This window comes from Gopherus evgoodei, chromosome 6 (assembly GCF_007399415.2).
Source record: "Gopherus evgoodei ecotype Sinaloan lineage chromosome 6, rGopEvg1_v1.p, whole genome shotgun sequence".
Classification (NCBI taxonomy): domain Eukaryota; kingdom Metazoa; phylum Chordata; order Testudines; family Testudinidae; genus Gopherus; species Gopherus evgoodei.
This window is the reverse complement of record NC_044327.1, coordinates 128,146,086-128,170,320: the sequence shown is the minus strand read 5'-3', so window position 1 is coordinate 128,170,320 and position 24,235 is coordinate 128,146,086.

The following is a 24,235-nucleotide window of genomic DNA, read 5'->3' as shown; positions in this document are numbered from 1 at the left end:
CTAGTCATGCTCTGAGAATGTCCATGGGCTCAGACCCTGCCGGTGAGGGAATGCCTAATTTGTGAATCCCACCAGAGTCTAAGTATGAGGTAGGGCTCCAAACAACTCAGCAAGTATCAGAAATTCAATGTCTTTGTGCATGTACACCAACAGAAATGTAGGGAACCTTAGGCACCTGTGGGGTTAGGTGGTATCTAAGCAAGGGTTTTGAAGATCTCAGGAGCACCTAAATGTTGGACTTAGGTTCCTGAAGTGTCAGTTAAGTGCCTAAGTCCCTTTGTTAATCTAACCCAAAAAAGGTTAAAAGGCATCCTTGAGGTCACACAGGGTGAAATTCAGCCCTGTGCAGTGGACACAGTAGAAGGCCCATATATCCCTTGAATGACACTCAAATTCCATTTGAGGGTTTAAATTGGACTGGGAAGTGGAGGCAGGCAGGCACATAGAGCATGTTTACGCCTTTCTGTATGGGGATGAATTTCTCTGATAGTGAATTGAGAGAGGACTGAATGTTCACATTCCCAGGTTCCTTCTCTAATCACCAGGGCATAACCCCCAGTTTGCATGTACAGCAAACCTGCCTCACACTCTTACTGATGTTCTGTATATTATATGAGACATAAATCTGCTGATGTGCACAGGAGTACTTAGAAAGCAAGCAAACAGATAAAGGCTGAGCTTTGTTTAAAAAAAAATAAAAATAAAAAAAGTGCCCTCATGCTAACTAACTTCAGCTGACTGGTTATAAGGGAATTGCCGTGTCAGGTTTTTATATAAAGGTTAGATCACTGCAGCTCTCTGTTTGCTGTAATTAAAGATGCATTTTCTTTTTTGAAATAAAAAGAAGTGGGGGGAAAAGCATCTGGACTTGTACTGTACATCAGTCATCTGGGGACTCCCATAGATGTATTTGTCAGGCTGTGGGGTATGGCTCTATTGGATTCACTTTATTAGTTGAGCAGGTTAGACAGCTTAGGAGATCCTTTATTTTTCCCCCTTTCCTTTTTCACCAATCTATTTTTAAACAGAGAAGAGGGGGAAGTACCCTTTTGGCTTTATCTAGTTATAATTAAGCAGGATGGGAGAGTCCTACAGCAATTCACAGGGTTCATAGCACTGATGAGATCAATTATCCCTGATAAGTCCTGCACTAGAAAGTATGAAGAATATGACTAATCATAACTGACTATGAGTTCATCATCAAGTTTTGTTCCTGAATTTAAAGTACTTAGAGTGTGTGTGTACCCCATGGCGCAGGCAGGATGATGGACTGAAGCAAGAGAATGGTTAAAAGTGACTCCAGCCCTGTAGCAGGAGCCTCTACTGCTATGCATTATGGGCTTAACTACAAGCTTTGACCTCCACTGAAATGTTTGGGGTAGATGGTGGATTGATGCTGGAATCCAGGAAGGGTAACTTTGGTTATCTGCATTTGAGTGTTTTCTTTTTTTAAATCTAGGTTTTGTACTAAATGAGGGAGCTGGCTTGCAACTGTCAAGAATGGGGCTGAACATAAATGCTAGATCCAGACATCCACGTGTAACTTTATAATAGGTGGAAGAATATATGGATAGCTTTTAAGTTTACAAGGGATCACTGTGATCATCTGGTCTAAATTTCTGTTTAACACAGCCCATAGATTTCACACACTGATTCCTGCATCTAGCCCAACGACATGCAGTTGCACTATTGCATTTTTTTTTTAAAGAGACATCCAACCTTGATTTAAAGACTTTGAGTGCTGGAGAAGTTACATCCCCAAACTTTAAGGAGTTCAAAGTCTGGATCCAAGTTTTACAGCCAGAGCCCATCTCTGCTGATAGGTCAGGAGTTGCTTCAAAGAACCACCCAAATGACCATGGGTCCAATTTCCATCTCAGTTACCCCAGTATAAACAAGGAGTAACTCCAGTGCAGGAGACTGAATTGTCCCTTTTATTCTGATCAGGCCACAGATGCTTATTCACAATTATCTGACTCTGGTAGGTTGGGGGAAACAAACAAACATGAGATCAGGTTCTCTTGTGATCTATTTAGTGGCCAATTCGGTAATACCATGAGAATAGTTTGAGTTAGCACCAGAAATACCGGAAGAAAAACTATGAAATGTTTGTAGCATACACAAGAGTTAAAAATGCAGGCCTGATTCTTCACTGCCTTGCCAATTTAGATAGCCATTTATATCTCTGCAAAATGAATGGGTTTTACACCATTTTGCACAGAAGTGAATGATACATACGGTGCAAGGCACTTGAAAATCAGAACCTACATTTTTTTTGAACCTCTGAAAAAGCTTTGGCTTAGGGGTGAAAGTTTTCACTTGTTCTTGTTTTGTGTGTCCCGTATAGGGTGACCAGATGTCTTGAATTTATAAGGACAGTCTCAATATTTGGGGCTTTTTCTTATATAGGTTCCTATTGCCCCCATCACCGTCCCGATTTTTCACATTTGCTGTCTGGTCACCCTTGTCCCATATGCACATCCATTCGTTACTTGTTACTCATCCAGGGTAAAACCCATCTCCGCGCAGATGGTCAGCACATGTCTTCTCCCCATTAAAATCCCAGTTAAGACTTGTTGTGAGAATTTAAGGACATAAGTGATACATGCACCTTTGCCACCTCTCTTCACAGAGATGAATTTGACCCAGAGTCTATCATCTACTGCCAGTGTTTTTGCTTCTTCTCTAAAGAGACTAACAGCTGTTTAAAATAAAATAAATAAATAATGGCTTGAGAATACATTTTTCACAGAAAATGCATGACCGGAGCACAGAAACCATTTTGTGGCTATACGAAGACACCAGTAATCTCAAATCTCTGGTTGATGACGAAAACTATTTAGAGCCATAAAATGTGCTCACTAGGGGGCAAGTTTCAATAGGACATTGTGCTCACAATGCAGCACAAATATTGACTAGCAAAAACACCGTTTACTGAGCAAGAGATGGGAGACTCATTAGTGGCATAACAGTGCCATAAACTGGCCTCCTCCAGAGGCACAGAAGTTAGCAGCAATGAAAGTGACATCTGAGAAGGACGGCGCCATCTGTAAGTTTACACATTTTGTTGGCTTGGGGGGGAAGAAAGGCATAAAATTATTCCAAAAATCCTGATGAGAAAGTTCCTAAGAAGGAGAGGCAAGTGCTTGGGAAATGGATGGAATATAATCAGAAAACACTTAAAAAAAATAAACATAGTACTTAATAGCAGAGAGAGTATTTTTTGGTCTATGCTTTTCCTTTTAAATGATGTCTTTCTACTTCCCATGGAGCTGTAAAATATAAACTTGTGTTCTGACAAGACAGAAAACTGTAAAAGTTACTGTGTATTGGCCATTCCTCTGAAAAAATCCTGTGAATTTGGAAGCATGTGAGTGACAGTCTGAGAATGGAATATTAAAATCTGAAGCCTCTGACTCCTGTTCAATAAAAAATACATCAAGGGGGAAGAAACCTCCACAATTAATCAACTCGTTTGACTCTACAATTTTCTAAACAACAAGGAGCTGGGATCTGAATCAGAGCATGTCAAAATGTTCCATCACACATGTCCCTTCTAGATGTAGCCTGACACTGCCCTCTTCCATTTCCCATTTTCTCACTTAACTGGGTAACGTGTGTAAATGATGTTTATTTTATTGTACATAGAGGGTTGGTTCTGCCCTTTAATATCATGGCTCTGCACTCCCCCATCCCCAGGTGGTCTCCTTTTAACTGCAAATGCAGCTATCTCCTATATACATTCATGAGGACTAGAAGAGAGACCTCTAGCCAGCCAACTAGTTCGTCCTCCTGCATGGTGGCAAGACTGATTTCATATACCATTTTCCATCCCTAATAATTAGATATCACATCTTGCCTGAATATATTTTCCCTTTGCAATTTCTTCCAATGCTTGAACTGTTCCTATGTGCATGGTTACAGCTTCTCTTTATATTTAATCTGTGTTTTCTCTGCTGAGGCTTAAGCCCACTATATCTTGTTCTGTCCTTGTTGAGGAAGGAGACAAAGTGGCCCATTTCTTTTTTATAACGTTTCCCTCCGTAGCACCGCTGTGAAATTGAAGCACAGATTCATAGGCAGACAAGGTGGGTGAGGGAATATCTTTTATCAGACCAACTTCTGTTGGAGAGGAAAAAAAGCTTTCGAGCAGCACAGAGCTCTTATTCAGGTCTGAGAAAAGAGCTTCCATTGTCACAGCAAAATGCAAGATGGAACAGATTGCTTAGCATAAGTAATTAGCATATATTCCTCAGCCTGTCTTCTTGCTTTCTCTATTTGTATCCCCCCTTTTTTTCCTCCTCAGGAGCTCCCATGCCTCATCTTCATCATTTAGCCCATCCCCCCAGCTAAGTCACAAGAGTCCTCCCTTTCTTGGGTATGATCACAGCCTCTCTCACCATTCTAGGCAGTCCTTAATTCTGCTCCCTGGCTGAGCCACTCACTCAGCAGCTAGAACAAATGGACTGGAAGCATCTTCAAGTTCACTGCCCAGATTGGGCCAGTCATTCAGTAGCCAGCAGGGAACCCACACCCACTCTCTATTCAGGGTTCCAGTCCCAGGTCCCTATTTCTAGCATAAACCTTCCTGGACTACTTCCTACCTTGCCTATCCCAAACTCACATTCTCTACCCTTGTGGCTAAACCCCTATCTCTGGGATCTGCTAGACAAACCCTTCCTCTTACCTTCTAATCCCTGTCTCTTCCTTATCCCAGGAAGACTGGCTACAGCCCTCTTTCTCACACCAGCTTCCTGTTTTTATGGAAGCCCCACCTGTTCCTGCACAGCTGAGCTTCCCTTAAGTAGGGCTCTGCTCTCAGCCTAAATATCCTCCAGCTTGCAGCCTACTTGGATAATTGGCCCATCTAGCCTATGTTAACCGATCCAGGGTGTGTGTAGGGAGCACATGTCATCAGAGGCCAGAAAGGATCATTATGATCATTTTATCTGGCTTCCTGCACAGCACAGGCCATAGCATTTCAGCCAATCATTTCTGCATCAAGCAAAGCACCAAATTACAGATATGGGGACTCAAATTGGCATTTAGGATTTTCCATGTGGGATCAGCCCAGTAGTCTTCTGGTCTATTATCTCATCTCTGACAGTGACTATTAGCACCTGCTTTGGAGCAAGCAGTTGTTGTGTAATCACTTGCCCACAAGGCAACTTTGCCCTAACCTCAATTTGGTAAGAAAAGGAGCCACAGAGAGCTCAGATAAATGACTTCAGTGACTAATTTAAATGCATCAGTTTGGAAACCAAGCTGGGCCCTTTGTCTTGCCCCCAAAGCAAATTCAGAAACAGTGAAAAGAGGTACAACTCCACTAAAATTAAGGGTCAGATCTGTACTTCCTGTAAATTGGCTTTTAGGGGCACTCTGCCTATTTATTCCTCCTGAGGAGCTAGCCCTGGCAGTCTGAATATCAATTGGCATGCCTAGTTTTCTAAACAGATCTTTCCCACAAACTTTTACTATTTTTGTTGCTTTCCTTTGAACTCTGCAATCTACTTTAGTGCTTCAAGTGAATCTCAATATTCAAAACAAATTTAAAATGAAGAATTTGCCAAAAATCATTAAATTGAAATTCTCAGATTTTTTTTTATTTTTAAAATCATGGCATTAGCAAGACATAGACTTGACATTATCTTGATCATTTTGCTTATTCACTCCACCTCTTTAACTCCTCCTTTCTCTATTTAGACCCTGATCTTGCAAACATTGATGCGTGGGACTCATTTTATACACGAGTAGCCAATTGAACTCAATGGTAAAAACGTGCAAAGTTACTCATATAGGATTTTTTAATTGATTTTTATACGCCAAAAACAAGGACTAAAAACACAAACAAAGATAAATGGTTCTCAATCTTAATGTCTCCAAATACCACACTCTTCACAGACTTGCCAGTAGAATTATGTAATTTTACATCTTGTCAAAGCTGCCAGACTAGACAATATAAAACCAATATATAGACATAACACATTCGGGTGGAGATTATAGTAGTGAAATGGGACAAAACATACACAAATAGGAAAGAGGAGGGAAGACAGGGACTAAGAAGGAGAGGGAAAAAGGAGGTGGAATTAGGTGGAATAGAGGTCTGGCATTCTTTGAGCAATCTCAACATTTGTTAGCGAAATATATCTAAAATCAGGGTCTATATTTCTTTGAATTTATCTAGTTGATCTATATGAAGATAAGCTATTCTTTTCTTTGGCTGCTAACTTAAAAGAGTCTGAATACCTTTGTTCCATTCTAAGCATAAACCTACTCTTCCATTTTTGTGCAATTATGTGCCTGGTGATCAAAGGCCCAGGTTTTTAATGTACTAGTGCAACCGTGTTGGTCCAAGGATATGAGACACAGATTTTTAAAGATATTTAGGTGTTGCATTGCTGTGTGTTGCAAGGTCCGCATGATTTAGATAGCTAACACCCATTTTCAAAAGTGTCTTAGAACCCTAAGTCTCATCAAAAGTCAGTCGGACAAGTGAGACACAGGCTCCTAAGTGCCTAAATCACATTTGAAAATGGGACCTAGCCGTCTGATTCACATAGGCCTGGATTTGTAAAGATCTTTAGGCATTCCTCTGCTCAGCACACTAATGCCTAGTTGACTTACAAATCTAAGTCTCATTTTCAAAAATTACTTCAAAAATCTGTGCCATACTTTAGGGGATGGGATAATAAACTAATTATAGTAAAAAAAAATAATAGTGATAAATAATAGTTGCATAATAGCCACTGGTTTGGTTTGTTTTTAAACTGGAAGGTGGTACACCACATTATTCACTGAAAGAGAACAAAAAACTGGTACAAATATAACCCACTGGTCAAAGCAAGTGACAGGTCCTCTTCTGTGCCCAGATCAGAGAAGATGTGGGCATAATATGACTCCCTGTGTGAGGCTGGTTCTTTAGCTCAACTTGCAAAGATTCATGCTGTGAGCTCTAGAGGTGCCTGGCTGGGTGTTGTCTTGATCATTTTGCCAAGTGTCCAGTGGTGATGATCATCTAAACACAAGTCAAGCACATTTGCTCTGGGTCTATCTGTTTGGACAAAAAAAAGCTGTACCACTTTATTTCTAGTAGGATAGTTATAACAGTATAACTCCCTACATGTGACTGCAGTTACACCAGTCTAAAGATGCTTTGGAGAGGCAATATGCTTTATACCAGTATATTTAGTCTGCACTATGAGCTGTACCAACATAACCATGTAGGTAAAATAAATACATTAATAATAATAATAATTTATAATAAATTATTAATAAAAACTACCCACCCCTTACCTAAATAGTTATACTGATACAAAAACTGGCATAAACAAGGCATAGAGCCATCAAAACCATTCAGCACAAGCTCAACTTTAAACCCATGAATAATTCCATTGACTTCACTTTCATGTCACTGGAAACACTCATATACTTAATGATCTGCTCAAATGCTTTGCTGGATTAGAACTTAAAACATCTGAATACATTTTTGTCAAATTTTTCATAGTGTTTGCCCAGCTCTAGCATGTGCCAAATTAATTTCTGGTGGAAGCAGGCACAATAAATTCAGCGCCACCGCAGTTACCTGTGCTAGTGCCAGTGGTGAATTCGGTCTTATAGCCCTACAAATAAATTATTGTTTTCCTTCAAAAATGAAATAACTGACGTATTTCATCATTATCCATAGAGAGCATTTTAAAAGCAGTTACTGTGCCTAGTTTATATCCACAATGACCAGCATTGCACTGGGAAAATGGCTAGTCATCATCATTTACATGTGCAATTAATTACTTTCTTTACACACACAATAGCATATAGAATAGGAAACTTTTCTAAAGTAACATCCTGTGAGTAATGCAGTAAGGGCTAGATTTGTGGCTTTTATGCTGCCATTCAAAATGCATTAGAATAATTTACAAGCTCCCCAGCACGTAAGAGAATGGACAAACAGATGCACATTGTTATTGGCTAAAGCATACTTCTCCCTCACAGTTGTCCAACTCTAAATGGTGTAGGGGATAGAACCACAGATCCCCCTTACATGTTGCCCAGTTTGTGCATTCAACAATCCTGGAAGAACCATGGGGACAATGTCTTTTGTCCTTCCCCATTTTACAGCACATCTACATAAGGAATGAGCAAGGCCTAGATGGAATTTTGGCATCCAACTCCCATTGACTTTCTGGGAGACTGTGGTTGCCATAATACTTTCCAAAAAGATCCCCTCCCCCCCAAAAAAAAACTATTTAGCTAATTCTCTTAATGTCTCAGTTTCAGCAAATTTGAGCCACCTGAATTTTATATTTTGATATTTTTTAAATCTTCTCGGGTGTGCTCCCAGTCTCATGTAATTTTCATGAGAAATTCATTATTTAGTAATTCTTTGCATTTCTATATTTTTCTTGTTGAAGATGGATCTTAAAAGAAAGATCTGTGTTTTAGGCATATAATTCCTCTAGTACCGTTTCCACAGACACATTTATAAAAACCTTGTTCTTACTCTTTGGCTAGCAATAAATCAGCTTTCATGTCGCACTCCTCACCAGTAACTGGACTAGGCCCGGGAAGCTAATGATCCAACCAGCGGACCAAATTTGGTGATGAATCCTTGTCATATGCCACCTGAGGCACGTTGCACATACACTAAGAAGAGTAACTCATTCTGCATTTTTGTTTCCATTATTATTTCCCTACAAGTCTGAACTGATTTTGTATTTCTGAAGTGGATTGCTGGGTTATTAGAGGAGAACTGTGAGTTCTCTTGCTGGTGGGCAAGTTATTAACTAGATTCATGCAACTCATCTGGACAAGGTTGAAGATGGATGAAGCGAGAGTGAGGATCTGATTTCAACAGTGTAGGGAACCTGGCCACGTGCTACACGGGTATAGCCTTGTTTGAATTCTGAAGAACTGGGTAATAAAGAAACGCTAGAATAAAGGGATGATTGGTCTGATCCAGGGTTTCTAATGCCAGTATTTCAAATCCAATATTTCAAATAGAAAAGATTCAAACAAATGATTACCTTGCTGAACAGAATGAATCATTTAGGGCTGAATTCAGATGACAAAATGCTCTCTCCTTCCTTGTACCATGCAAAGGGTACAACAAACAACCCTGAATCAAGAACAGACTGAGTTCTCCTCCAACTGTGGCTAGACTAAAGCTCCATTCCCCACTCTCCATTCCCATTACAGTAACTCCTCACTTAATGTTGCAGTTATGTTCCTGAAAAATGCAACTTTAAGTGAAATGATGTTAAACGAATCCAATTTTCCCATAAGATTTAATTTAAAAGCAGGGGGTTAGGTTCCAAGGAAATCTGGAGGGGGGGCAGGCAAAAGGCATTATATACTGTACAGTACTGCACAGTCCGCTGCAGGCAAGGATGCTAGGAAGCACCTTCACAGCAGCAGCAGCAGCAGCTTCCCCAAAGAACAGTCACCAACTTTGCCAGGGGATGCTCCACGCCTGCCTCTTCCCACCCCCACTCCCGAGCACTCCACATCTTCACTCCTTCCTCCCCTCCCTGCCTCTGAGAAAGTCCTAAGCACTGCCGAACTGCTGTGAGGAAGCGCTGGGAGGGACGGGAAGGAGGCGGAGAAGAGGAACTTGTTCAATGATCCCTTGTAAAGTCGCTGCTCTTCCACAGAATCTTGCAAGCAGTGGACAGAGCAGGCAGCCAAATGACATTATAAGGGAGCATTGCACAACTTTAAATGAGCATGTTCCCTAACTGAGCAACAATGTAACTTTGAAACAACGTTAAGGGTGGGAGGACGTTAAGTGAGGCGTTATTGTAATTGTCTTCTTAGGCAGACACAGGTGCAGTCATGGTTTTCTTTAACATCGGTCCTTTCTCAGAAGGGCTATCCTTTTGTTTTCTGTTGATCTTTATTCCCCTGCTGGGACACAACAAGGAGACTGAGTTCTGGTGACAGGAATCTGCCCAGCGTTAAAGTCAGAGGGTTTGGAATTGCTGACCCTAGGTGCCAGAAATCAAATCAAATCTGTCCACACAGCTGGAGCATAGTGCATTTAATTTAGTAAACAGAAGAACTAGGGTCCATAGAAGTGCATAGCATTTGGCTTCTGCTGTACATGACTTTAATCACAGAACAAGGTGATTGAGGCAGCTGGAGCAGAGCCAGTTTAAAAGGAAGGTTCTTTCTCTTTGAAAAATGATATCAACTGAATGTAATGTCTGTGAGAGGGACCGGCATTGACAGCCCTGGAGACTAAAATCCTCCGTTAACTTCAAGTCCAGCTACGCTACTAATGCAGAACTGCCAGGAAGAGCAGTTACAAGAAGTTTCTCTGAACTGTTGTAACTGAGGGCTGGTCTACACTAAACCAGTGAGGTCAGCCCATCAATGTCATTCAGGGGTGTGAAAAATTCACACCCCTGAGAGACATCATTGAGGAACCTAATGCCCAGCGTAGACAGCACTAGGTTGATGTGAGAATTCTTCCGTCAAGTTAGCTATCACCTCCAGGGAAGGTTGACTAACTACGGCCACAGGAAAACCCCTCCCACTGCTGTAGTGAGTGTCTATATTGAAGCAGGTTTCAGAGTGGTAGCCTTGTTAGTCTTGTTTTTTTTTATATTGAAGCACCACAGTGGCACAGTTGCAGCACAGAATCTATGCTGCTGTAGCATTTTAAGAGTAGACCTAGCCTCTATGTCACCTGGAGTGCTGCTGAGCCCATGGCATAGACAGTAGCAGCTTGAGCTTCAGACATAAACTTACTCAGTCATGGATCAATCTCCAAAGGTTTAAAGCTCAGGTAACGTTTTGAAAAGCATCCAGAAGTTGGAGGCTCATCTGAATGTATTTAAACCTCTTTTGTCTATGAACTACATCAGGGAATCTTTCAAGAACAAACTTCCTTCCCAGGTTTCTAGAACTCCTTTCCTATTGCATTGCAGTTCTTTCCAGGCCCAGTAACAGTTGGAAAAATAAGAATGGAAAATAAAACCTAGCCAGCCTGGAATAAGTCTCAGCTGAAAAGTTCAAATCCAGATCCAAATACTAACTTCTGCAAAGTTGGGTGTGTTCAGATCCAGGGTTTGGATTCAGCCTATTCAAGATTGCAGCAGTAATGATAGCAAAGAGTCCTGTGGCACCTTATAGACTAACAGACGTTTTGGAGCATGAGCTTTCGTGGCTGAATACCCACTTCGTCAGATGCATCTGAGGAAGTGGGTATTCACCCACGAAAGCTCATGCTCCAAAACGTCTGTTAGTCTATAAGGTGCCACAGGATTCTTTGCTGCTTTTACAGATCCACACTAACACGGCTACCCCTCTGATACTTGAGCAGTAATGATATGTTCACTTGCAATATATAATTCAGCCACTAGATGTCTCTGTGTGCAGTACAGAGTACCAGACACAGCAAGGTTCATGGTGAACAAAAAGCAAAGCTGGAACTCAACCTGTGAGGAATCATGTTTCTTTGAATCTGGAGTTCCAGAGGGTTTCTTTAATACATGCTCTTGTTTAATGCCTGTGATCCAATATAATATGACAGAGACTAGTTGAAAAGTTTGGCTCTGGATGAGAACTCTTCCTAAATTGGGGAATTCTTGGATCTATATAGTTAGCTCATCTGATTAGTGATTGGGGAGAGCCACAGATCAAACATTCCCACTGTCCAGGGTTTTGCTTTGGATCCATCATGACTCTCCATGAAGATTTGTACTGAAGTTCAGTTTAAAATGGCAATGTTTTGGTGCAAATGGATTTGCATATTTTCCAAAACTGCGATTTTACTTTTACCTAGTAAAGAATTTTTGTTGTACCACCAGAAAATTGCACTAAAATAATTCCATTCTCCAATTACTAGTCTGAACGGCAAAGAGAGGAACTTCCTTGAAGTTCATATCTGAACCCTCTAATCTTTATTTCCTGTTCATTAGAAGTACATGAATAAAAAAGAGAAGGAGTTGATTCTGATCTCACATACAGCAAGGGAACCCCTGATTTATGTCAAAGCCGAATCAGGACCAACATATTCTTTCTCAAAAGGTGACCTAAAATTTGGACTAGAAGAACATAACCATCTGGAGCCCACTGATAGCATCATATTTCCTTGCTACATGGAGACAGATTTAAGTTTTATGTTAGCCATCCTCATAGGGTAAGACCTGCTACGTGATAGTATAGTACCTGATTCTTCCAAAAATTAAATGAAATGCAATGTGTCTTTAATGCCACTCTCTGAATTACAAGTTTGGGAGCTGGCACATCTCTTATTTTATTCATTCTAATTACAATTGCCCTGTCACTGAGATGCCAGCCTGACTAAGAGCAAATCAGGTAGTGTCTCCCCTGGGTCTTCTTTGTAACAGGAAGGCTGTCTCCAGTGGCTTCAAAATGACAATTTCCTCTTTTCTACTTTCAAGTGGAGTGTTTTCCCTGGACAATTTCACATTTGATTATTTTCACTAGCCTCTCTGTCTTAAGTTGCTTGATTAGCATCTCAGTCACCTAAGAAATTAGATGAAAGTTTGCGCCTGGAAAAAAGAAAAAAGAATGAAGCCAGTGAAAAATTATGTTCCCAATGAGGGAATGTAGGAGATGAAATACAACAGGAAGGAAGCTCTGGCAGAGTTCTGCAGCCCTAAAATCCCATCTCTACTGCAGGAAAGCAGGCTCCTTTTTGCAGGAAACCTATGTCATTCAAGGGTAATCCCCCATCCGGGCAAGGATTCTCCTGCAGGAATTTTAAAGGAACAGCACAAGCTTAAAACTCTACTCCTTATCAAGCAGCATCTAAGATTATTGTCACTGAATCTCTAGGCTCCAGTGAGGTCAATGGGAGCTTTGAATCCACAGCACATCTGAGAGCAGACCGCTTCTGCATATAAATATTGATTTAGGCTCCTTTCTTTAATCCCTCAACTTTGAAAACGTTGGCCATAGCCTCTCTGTCTCCATTCCTGGAATACTGGGAAAATAATATCTCCGTACTCAGTATGAAAGTTTATGTTTCTAAAACTCCGTGGGTGAAATTTTAGCTATGCAGAGAAGCCAAAGCAACACTCATGGGCTTAATCTAAAGTCCACTGAAGTTAAAAGGCTCCCATTTACATTGATGGGCTTGGGATCAGGCCCCAAATGTTCACAGAGAGTGTACAGCCTCAGTGTTTTAAGATCTTGTCTGAAAGAGCTGTACAAGGTAAGCCACACAGAGCTCAGACTATCGACCTCAGGCCATGACAACCCTGCTGAGGTACAAACCTGTGGTTCTGCCTAATTGATGTGTCTAATTATCCCTTTTTGGTGTTTCTACTGTGCCTGTCACCTTGACTCCTATGCACCAAATACAAGATTTAAGGTAGTACTGCCTTTGTTCAAACAATCTACTCCTTCAAGATTCACTAGCATATCTGTGTTCTTTTGATTTGTCTTTGTTGCATGTTTCTTCCTTTTCTCTCACTTAGCGCAGCCATGAAAAAGCAAAATTCCTGGGTGTATGGGTCTGAGACCGATCTTATTTTAATGATTATATGGCTAGAGTTCAGGTTAACACTCAATCCCAGATTTACTATAATTAATGGGAGTTGGATCAGGACCATACGTAATTGTATAGTGGTTCTGGGTGTCTTGGGATTTCATGTCCCCACCCAAAAAACTAAAGAACAAAACTGAAAGAAGAGACTATTTAATTCCTCCCTAAATCCTGAAGTAAGAGCTGGAATAATTTAGTGTCCAGTTACACTTGATCAAATGATTAATACCATTCCATCTGCTCGCTAAATAGTCCCACCTTTCACTAATTCCTCTGAAATGTGCTATTTCAGTCAAACTGGAATTTATTACTGCCCACTTACACTGATTTGCTTAAGAAATGATTTGCATGGCTTCTGTCAATGCTATTTGCATGTTTTTATTTTAAATGCCATTTATTTAGGGGCAGATGTGATTGATGAGTGTTTGGCACGTGTGCACCGTTATTTAGTTTTCATTTCTGATTTGCACAGGGGAAAAGAGTACACGGCTTGATCTTGCTCTCATAGCACAATTATATATCCAGGCTGGTAATGCTTAGATCCAAAACATTTTCCCCCCTTAAGGCTGAATTCTTCTTGAATGCAAATAATTATAGGTTTGGTCAGGGGTTTATAACAAATCAGAATCAATCTCGTTCACTCAGCTCAGATGAAAATAACAACATAGAAATTTTAAAGGGAAAACACACTTGTTGAAAAAAACGTTGGGAAGGGAGTGAAACAAAAACAATAGGAAATAACCCAGCATTTCTTCTGATGTGAGATCTTGTTCCTAGCTGCGGAGAAATAGTGTGTGGTTTTGCCCACAGACATAGCAGCATGCTTCATGGTGCTCCCTTTGGCTCATGAATTCCAGCCTTATTTCCATTTTAAATCCATAGCTGTTCACTGACCTTGTACTGCAGGATAGCTGGACAATATTGCAGGAAGAAAGTTAACAGTGTTTTGCTAATTATACAATTACATATTCATTCCTTCCCCCTCCAGAGAGCCTGAGTTATTTTTCCCCCCTCAGAGTTGAATAAGGGGATGTATTTCACAAAACAGCAGCCCGTTTCAGCATGTCTCTAAACAGAGATCTCCTCAAGACCCAACATTAGGATTCAGAAGCAGATTTCAAGAACCACAGAGCAGTGGGAGTGGGGTTAGAATCCACCTATATTTCTATATGAGCAGCAAAGAGTGTTGTGGCATCTTATAGACTAACAGACGCTTTGGAGCATGAGCTTTCATAGTAGTGCATCTGAAGAAGTGGGTATTCACCCACGAAAGCTCATGGTCCAAAACGTCTGTTAGTCTGTAAGATGCCACAAGACTCTTTGCTGCTTTTACAGATCCAGACTAACATGGATACCCCTCTGTTATTTCTGTATGGTTTGTCATTGCAAGAAACAGTGTTATGTCTAAGAGATGTACTGTGGACAGCAGGGAGTCCTGTGGTATCTTATAGACTAACAGATGTATTGGAGCATAAGCTTTCATGGGTGAATATGAAGTGGGTATTCACCCACGAAAGCTCATACGCCAATACATCTGTTAGTCTATAAGGTGCCACAGGGCTCTTTGTTGCTTTTTACAGATCCAGACTAACATGGCTACCCCTCTGATACTTGTATGCACCAGACAAATGAACACTCATATCTACAGTATGCTATAGTCTTTATGTGCATGAAAAAAGTATAGGCTGCTTTCCAAACTCACCCTTATCCGTGTACAATGTCACACAAGAGCATGAAGATCTCTCTCTCTTTCTTTTATTAAGGTAAGTTTCTAACCCTTATGGTTGCCTAGAAAAGCTTGCAAATATGAACTCTAAAGGCACTAAACTCAGAAGGCAAATAAAAAGATACTCACATGTATTTATTTATTTATTAAATCCCATGATTTTGACTCAGGATTTGGTGCCAGAGGACAATGCTAGTGTCTCAGCTGAGATAGCTGCAAAAGCCTTCTGAAACATGTCACTAAAAATAATCAGAAAAAAAAGGAATCATTATACAGGATCAGACCACTGGTCTTTCTAGTCCAGTATCCTGTCTCCAACAGTTGCTTGCACCAGATGCTCAAAGGAAAGTTCAAGAACTCTGAGTAGGCAGATGTGGGATAAGCTATCCAAAAGAATATCTCATCCCAACCCCCAAATAGCAGAAGCATGATTTTTTTTTAAATCTTTTCCAAGACTCTTTGTTTGCTTTATTATAACCCTGGCTATTCTTGTTATCCAATAGCATGGAAACATTGTTTTTATTCTTACCAAAAGAAAGGGGCAACTATTTGTTACAAGTTGTGTCAGATGTGGAAAGGAGAAAGTGTGTGCTCTGAATATTACAATACCTCCTGAGGCCAAAAATTACGTCAATTGCCATGCATTTCATTTTGCTTTACTACAGTAGGAAAAATACTGCAACCCTTCATCTGACAAAACTTCAATCAATCCCTTAGTTGTTCTTGGTCAAGTTATGTAGCTGGGGACTTGCAGCACAGAGTAGATTAAGTGATTTTTCCAAAATAACACAGTGGGCCTGTGGGAATTAGTCCCAGTTCTGTGCTCTGTCCCTAGGTTGACCAGACAGTGAGTGTGAAAAATCAGGACGGGGTGGGGGATAATAGGCGCCTATAGAAGAAAAAGCCCTGAATACCGGGACTGTCCCTATAGAATAGGGACATCTGGTAACCCTATCTCTCCCCTAAATAATCCCTCCTACTATGCATAAAACTCACCTCTGCCATGCAGCCTCCATAATACTGCAATCTGAAAAAGGTGGGGCCAGTGTAAACTGGGACTGAAGCCCATTATGATAATATATGGTTGTTTCACTGCCACATCATCTTCCACTTTCCCCCACCTCCTCACTCCAACTTTTGTTCATCTATGTCACCTATATTGTAGTCTCATTGGGACAAGTAATGCCTTTTTACTAAGTGTTTGTGCAGAGTCCTGAATTTGGGGGGTTACTGTAACAATCCTAATCAAAACATACTGATAGAAGTCATTGGTAACTTCCTGAAGTCACTGGGAATTTTGCCTGCAAAAGGAGTGCAGGATTAGACCCACAATTAATTTCAAATCCATTTCACTTTTAAAGATTAAGTAGGGATAGTTGCAATAAAGTTACTTGATATAACTTGTGCTTTCATTCCGTTCATTTTAGAATGCCATTGCTGAAATTCTTCACTTTCATTAGATGGTCCCTATGTCATTACACACTGTCGAACCCCCATAATGTCCCATTATACTGTACTTTTAAGCTTTTTGGATGTTAATTAAGCGTGGAACATTCTCATTGATTACAGGGCTAAAATTAAAGGAAGAAAAACTTAAATTATGTATAATGCTATTAAAAATAATAATAGGATTAATGGATATGCAACCATGTACATAATTAGACTAATTCTAGGAAAGGGTGATGGTGAATATTTTATCAAGACCCCACACTATTTGTAAAATGCTTAGTGTATGCTATTCATTATATTACATGAAGAATCGAGTTTCAAGATTTTTGTAAAAAAAAATACAAGCAAATAGTTAAAACCTCTTTTTTAAATTGAATATATATATACCTCTACCTCGATATAATGCTGTCCTCGAGAGCCAAAAAATCTTACCGTATTATAGGTGAAACCGTGTTATATCAAACTTTCTTTGATCCGCCAGAGTGCGCAACCCTGCACCCCTGGAGCACTGCTTTACCATGTTATACCTGAATTTGTGTTATATAAATTGATGGTGAGCAGAAAGTTAGTCTAAAGTGTTTGGTCTAAAGCTTTATAAGGGAATGTGGCCCTGTGTCTGGATCACTAAATGAAGAAACTGGAACAGGAGTTAAGTATCAGAGGGGTAGCCATGTTAGTCTGGATCTGTAAAAGCAGCAAAGAATCCTGTGGCACCTTATAGACTAACAGACGTTTTGGAACATGAGCTTTCGTGAGTGAATACCCACTTCATCGGATGCATGCGATGAAGTGGGTATTCACCCACGAAAGCTCATGCTCCAAAACATCTGTTAGTCTATAAGGTGCCACAGGACTCTTTGCTGCTGGAACAGGAGTGTATTCAGAAATGGCAGAAAAGCAATTGGTGACGTTGCCTTTTTCCTAAACGCAGCTAAGTAGCTTCCTCCACTACCCGTTTGTTAAATAGCAACGTAACTAATGGCTCAGTCCCGAAAGCTGCTGAGCACTCTGGACCTGATCCAGAAAAACATAGCACATGCTTAACTTTAAGCACTAGCAGTTCCACTGAAGCCAAGGGGATTACTTGCATATTTAGAGTTAAGCACATGTTTCTGCGCTTTGATGATTTGGAACAAGAGTGCTCAGCACTTTAAAGGATCAAGCTCCACATGCCCTGGTTTTACCAGGACAGCCTGTTTTCCCATAGGACATTCCGCTGTCCTAAGAACTTCTTTCACAGTACCTAACATGGCCCAGTTTTTCATTCCATCAGTCAAAATGTTTGCTTTTTCTTAATAGCTGCAAAATGTTTGTTTTAGGGCAGAGCTGGATCCAGGCACCAGCCAAACAAGCTTGTGCGTGAGGTGGCAAATTCTACAGGGTGGCATTCCACCCAATCCTAGGGTGGCACAGCAGATGTTTTTAATTTTTGTTCCCCGATCCAGCCGCCCTGTAGGGGGCAGAGGAGGGGAGCATGGTGCAGCAAACTCTGCATGGCAACCCGCGTCCTTCCCTCCCAGCCAACTGGAGCGGTGCAGAGCCCTCCCGGCAGCCAGCGTGGCGGTCGGAGCCGCGGGGCAAGTGCCCCGCTGAAGCCCTGGACGCCCCTCTTCTTTCTCTCCCCCCTACTCCTTCCCTCTCCTCCACACTAGACCGGGCGAGCACTCCGCAACACAAGGAGTCCCTCTGCACCCTGGCTCCAGCCACCCTGTAGGGTTTTTCTGTTTTTTTCCCCTGCTTTGCCAGCAATACCCCTCCCCAACCCCCGCTTTGCTGCTCCAGCCACGTCATTTTTTTTTCGTTTGTTTCCCCTGCTTTGCTGCTCCGGCCTCCCTGCCCCCCCTCCCTTTTTTTTTTTTTTTTTTTGCTTGGGGCAGCAAAAAAGCCAGAGCCGGCCCTGTTTTAGGGTCACTGCTGTACTGAATGGACTTCTCTCTGGCTGGACCAGTCTGGTGGAACAAATGTTCAGTGAAAAGTACTCAGCACTCAGCAGTGCCCACTGTGACACCTATGGCCACATTTTTCAAAGAGCTCAGCTCTGATAATCCTGTGCTCTTCTCTTTGGAGCTGCCACTGTTATGGAGCTAGATGCATCTCTGTCCCCTGTTGGGTGTCTCTGAGTTCAGCAATCAGAGGTATCATGCCTTTTACCGTTATCTATCTCAGGGTATTGTCAGAGGATGGAGATGGATGGCAGGAGAGAGATCACTTTATTGTTGCCTGTTAAGTTCACTCCCTCTGGGGCACCTGGTATTGACCACTGTCAGTAGACAGGATACTGGGCTAGATGGACCTTTGGTCTGACACAGTAGGGCTGTTCTTATGTTCTTATGTTTTTAGGGTAGAATCTTCCACTCTGAGGCCTAGTCTGGACTAGAAAAGCTTTGCCAACAAAGCTATACCAACAAACCCACCTTGTAAAGACTCAGCCATAGACTGCTTTTGCCTCTACAGTACTTTCTGAATGAAATGAGCTATACTGATCAACTTATTTTCGGCTGATATAACTGTCTACACGAGGCTTTTTGCCTGTATAGAAATCTTATTACAAGAAAACATCATAGACCCTACTAGAGTGGCAAAAATGTCTGCTAAAAACCTGACGTTAGCCTGGGAACCCAGGATACTACTCCCTGTGCACCAATTACTTATCACACTGCAGGCCCGTCACAGTCTGCAACGCTGTGTTTCTTCCTTCTGAGAGTCTGTGACCAGTGACAGTGACCCACCATCCTGTAACCATGTCCTAGATAGGCTTGGCTTCTTCTGCTGCTTCCATAGATTCCTGTGTCTGAGTGTGTCTCCCAGTCTCCTTCTCCCTTGGCTTCCCTTGAGGGACTCTTTCCCTTCCATCAACTATCCCTCTCTTTATGCCCTCCAGGATTCTTTCCCAAATCCAGGCAGCTCCTGACACCACTTTGCTGAGACCAGTTTGGGAGCTGCCCAAGAAAGCGGACTAGATCAATTAAGACTATTGCTCTGGCATTGTCTCTTAAGGACCTTTAAGTGGAAGCTGTTAGATGACTATTTGATGAACTCCTGAGGTCTCTTCCAACCCTAATCTTCTATGACTCTATGATTCTATTTAGGGTCTTTTCCTTCTTGCTCTGGGCTCTGTTACCCAGACAAATTCTTCTATGTCCCTATATATGATACAGAAAAGCCATCTAAGTGACAGATCCAGAGCCAGTATTAGTAATTATTTATGACCCACCCCCCATATTTGGCACAGAAGGCTCGGTGGGAGCTGAAATCTTTGGAAAACCTAATCCTTAATGCTTTCCTATTACGGTACTGCTCAGCATATACCACCACAACCCAGATGCACTTGTAGAAGAGCTGTATCATGAGGGACTATTGCTTCTTTGTTCTGTGACATAACACACGATGCTTCCGTATATGCTGCTCAAAAGAGTGTTGTCTTTCTTTACTGCCACATAATATTGCAAGGTCATGTCCAATTTACTAACTGTCATCACCCCAACATCCCCTTCAGTGTTACTGCAGTCCAAAATTCTCCCTCCTACTGAATATTTGTGTTTAGTATTTTTTTTCTTTTTTGCGTTAGTAGCTGCAATTTTTAAATCACATTTTATACTATTGTTTTCAGTCCATATTTGTAAACTCTGTAAGTATCTCTGCATTATTTCAGTTTTCACGGTTTTTTACAGGTTTTTGAGAATTTTTCCTATTTAGTACCATCTACGTCAGGATTCGCAAGCTCTCCTCTCCCACCCCAGTACAGCAGCCTCTTGAACAAGGATAATATTGTTTGAGTAAGAAGAGATCAAAGTTCTAGGATTTTGCTACTATTTATAGTTAACATTAATGTTTTGGTGATTTTGTTATTATTAACACTACTGCGTTTCTATACCTTGAAAAAAGTGGTTCCACAAAATGCAGTACATCTGCAGATTAAAATTCGACACCCTTAATTCTTTGAAAAGTGTTGTAGAGGGACTAGATATTGGTGACCAAAACATCCATTTCAATTCATTCAATAGATCTAAAACTACCAATATATATAGCACTGTTCAGACCTGTCCTTTATTTATCACAATAATAGCAGTAACATTTTTTTATAGAACAGTGTTATATGAAACACTGTAAAATAAATAGGAGAATAATCCTTGTCCTAATTTTTATAACAGTTCAAACCAGTCTTTCAAGGAACAAAGTGTCTTTTTTTAGAGCCTCTCTTTCCTCTTCCCCCCTTCAACCTTTCTCTATACACTATATCTAAAGGCTTCTCTGTTCTTGGCATCCAATGGCAGGCATCCCTGCTGTGCCAGTTTTTCAGTACCGATGGCTTTCTTAACTCCAAAGTGGGTTCCCCTCAGAAATCAGTTCAGCTGCATTCTTCTTCTATCTGCAGGGTCACTGATTTTTACAAAGAGCAGCCCCCTCATCTGGAAGAACTGGACTAAAAAAAAAAGTTTTTGTTCCCAGCAGGAAATCTCCAGCACACAGTGGTAGCACAGATTGTGTAGTATTATACCTGAGAGCAGGAAATTACATGCAGTCAGCAAGGGATGCCTAACACTGATCTCAAAAGTAAAACAACCCCTCTTTCAGAGTACTCACCCCCAAAAGAAGCTGATGGAAGAGGCTTGGGTGCTCCCACAAAGTTTGGACAATGTATAACCATTCCTATGATATTCAGTCACAAGCCATGCTATGAGGTCACTTAACATCCATAAAAAAATTATGCCACCACTGTGTGCTCCACAATCTACCATAGGGTAAAATCCATTGGGCCACTGATTTTGGACCCTGCTGAGAAAGATTTCTGAATGTCTCCTGATAGATGCTGAGTTCCATCAGCTTCCAATTAAGTCAATGGAAATTGAGGACGCTGCTGTGGTTTATTAAGCAATAATGTTCCTCGAGGCTTCCCACGGCTAGTGCTAAATAGGCCTGTAAGGCAGCTTCAAGTTTAATTCCTTAATAAAAACACAGAAGGTCCCAAACATTCTGTCTTTCTCGCCTGGATCATGCTGGGAGAATTGCAATTCAGAGAACTGATTTTTTTCTAACTCATTTCATGTGATTCACTGGCTTATAACAAGAATCAGAAGCTCACTCACAAGCCTTTAGTTTAGTTAAGTCAGTTTCCCAAATCCAAACATAGACAAGATAAGCGATGGCAGTAGAGGTAGAAATCTGTGTTTAGTCAGTGGCTGTGGGGTCTTTTATCAAGAAGCGGAGTTGTATATTCATTGCTGGACAGTAAAAACAATCTCAAGCATGACTAAAACTTTTTTTGTGTGTGTGTGATATCCTTACATAATGAAATGGGAACAACAGCTCTCTGTCCTCAAAATATAATTCCGTCCTGCACACTCCTCTAATCTTTAATTTGAAAATATAGTTCAGCTCCTGTCAGTAGGCTTTAGTTTTCTGGCCACTCGTCTTGGCCTGCTCTCTTGATGGCCTGTAATTGAATGCCCTTTCCATACTGTCTTTGATTTCCATCAACTGCACTGTTTAAAGTGGAGATAGTGCAGCATGTTAATGGATTCAGTGTCCTGATCACCTTCCCTCAGCTTGCTGAAGCTGTGAATCCACAAACTGCTCAGGATGTGAAATAACAGCAATAATTATCCTGGACAGTATCTGATCTCTACCTGATAATGCGGGAGGAGCATCATTATATGCTACAATCTCTTTGGAGAACTAAGAAGAGGCTTTCCATGAATGTCCCTAGAGGTTTGTGGTCTGATTGCATTATTACTGGGCGGCCATAGGTGTACTGGTGGAATGCTGCACTCTAAATACCAAATTGGAAGCTCTTTTTGGACATACCCCTGTTGAGTGACTGACAGTACTCTACTGGCATAAGTGACTGGCTGCTCCTGAAGAAGAGCTGCACCCAATACGCTTTCCAGTGAATGACACTCAGGCCCATCAAGAGAAATCTGGTGTCCAGGTCTATCGTGTTTGCTGGGGTCCCATTTCACTTTATGTACATAGAAGCTACCGAAATTCTGGGGTTCACTTTGAGCTCAGGCCCCTGATACAATTGTTCTTCCTTTCCCCGCCTCTCATCAGCTCTGAATTCACACTGGAGTGTAAGTGGCTTTCCTGGCTGTGGTACTTCTTGATAGGGGCATCTATTATTATTTGTTTCAGCATGCCAAATGCTTGCTGTAGGGAACCTGCCCAGTCCCACTCAACATCTTGCCTTATGAGCTGATGTATGGATTCTTCAGCCAGCTGTGGAGAGAAGTTGGACAGAAAATTAATCATTCCTTTGAAGCACTTTACGTTCACAACCACAGGAGCTGTCATATCTCTGATTGCTTTGATCTTGTTAGGATCTGCTTTCAATTCCTCTGCTCTGACCAAATGTCCAAGGTGATGTCACCTCACACTATTTGACTTGAAAATTTTTATCAATTACGTTTTATGTCTTTGTCCCTGAATTGCTGTAGAAAAGCTTGTCGTTTTCTGTCACAGTCCCATTCAGCTTATGTATCATGACTCCCTTCACTTAAAATGAGGATATCATCTACAATTATTTTCACCTCGGGCCATACTTCCAGTGTCTGGGTGTCTCTGTTCTAGAACACCTCTGGTGCTGGGCTTATACTCATTGGCGTGCATGGCTATCTATAGAGACCAACTGCTGTTGCAAAGTTTGTCAACATGCTGGAGTCTTTATCCAAGCTTAAGTGTCAAGAAAACATTCCTCACATCATAAAGATTCTGGCTTTGGAAAGTTCTAGCAAGAAGTCATCATCTCTGGTCACTGGACAGCGGCATCTTTTCAATAGCCGGTTCAGCGGTTTTGGATCCATGCAGATGCACAATACAGATTTCTACAGGTGCAGTGATACCCCTGCTCTACATCTACAGACTTTTGAACCCCTTTCAAACTGGATTATGTCGTACCACTGGACACAGGTTCCACTGTAGTGTCTACTTCCATTCACAGGTGTCCTTTGAGGCACCTATCACTTTTAAAAAGATCCCTCTGTGCTTTTAAAATTGTTCCCATTGTCCATGGGACTCTTTATTTTGCTGCTTGAACTGCAGCTATAAAAATCTGATACTACACCTTGAACAGATCCATAGCTTGAATTGATGCACAAGGCAACCCACAGGAAAATGTGATGTCATAGTAACTAATCCCCTGAAAATAATGGACAAAACCAATTCACAGACTTCAATTGGTTTTGTCCATTATTTTCAGGGATTAGTTACTATATCATCACATTTTCCTGTGGATTGCCTTGTGCATCAATAGATTTTGCCTGATCTTTATAATGGATGCATTCAAGTCCATTTCCAAGCTAGGAATCACATTGCTGGAGGCCCTGCTACTCATTTGAAATCACACGTTTCCCTATTACCATCGTTGCATGCACTGAGGTTTGTACTGTCCCTTGTTATTGTACCTTCAATAACAGTCCCTACAGGAAACATGGGCCCTCTGACTTCACTTCCACTGATCTTGATACAGCAGGGACCATCTAAGGTAACATCAGCAAGTTTACAAACTTGTTCATTCTGCCAAAAGGAAAATCTAGTGGAATGGTATTAAG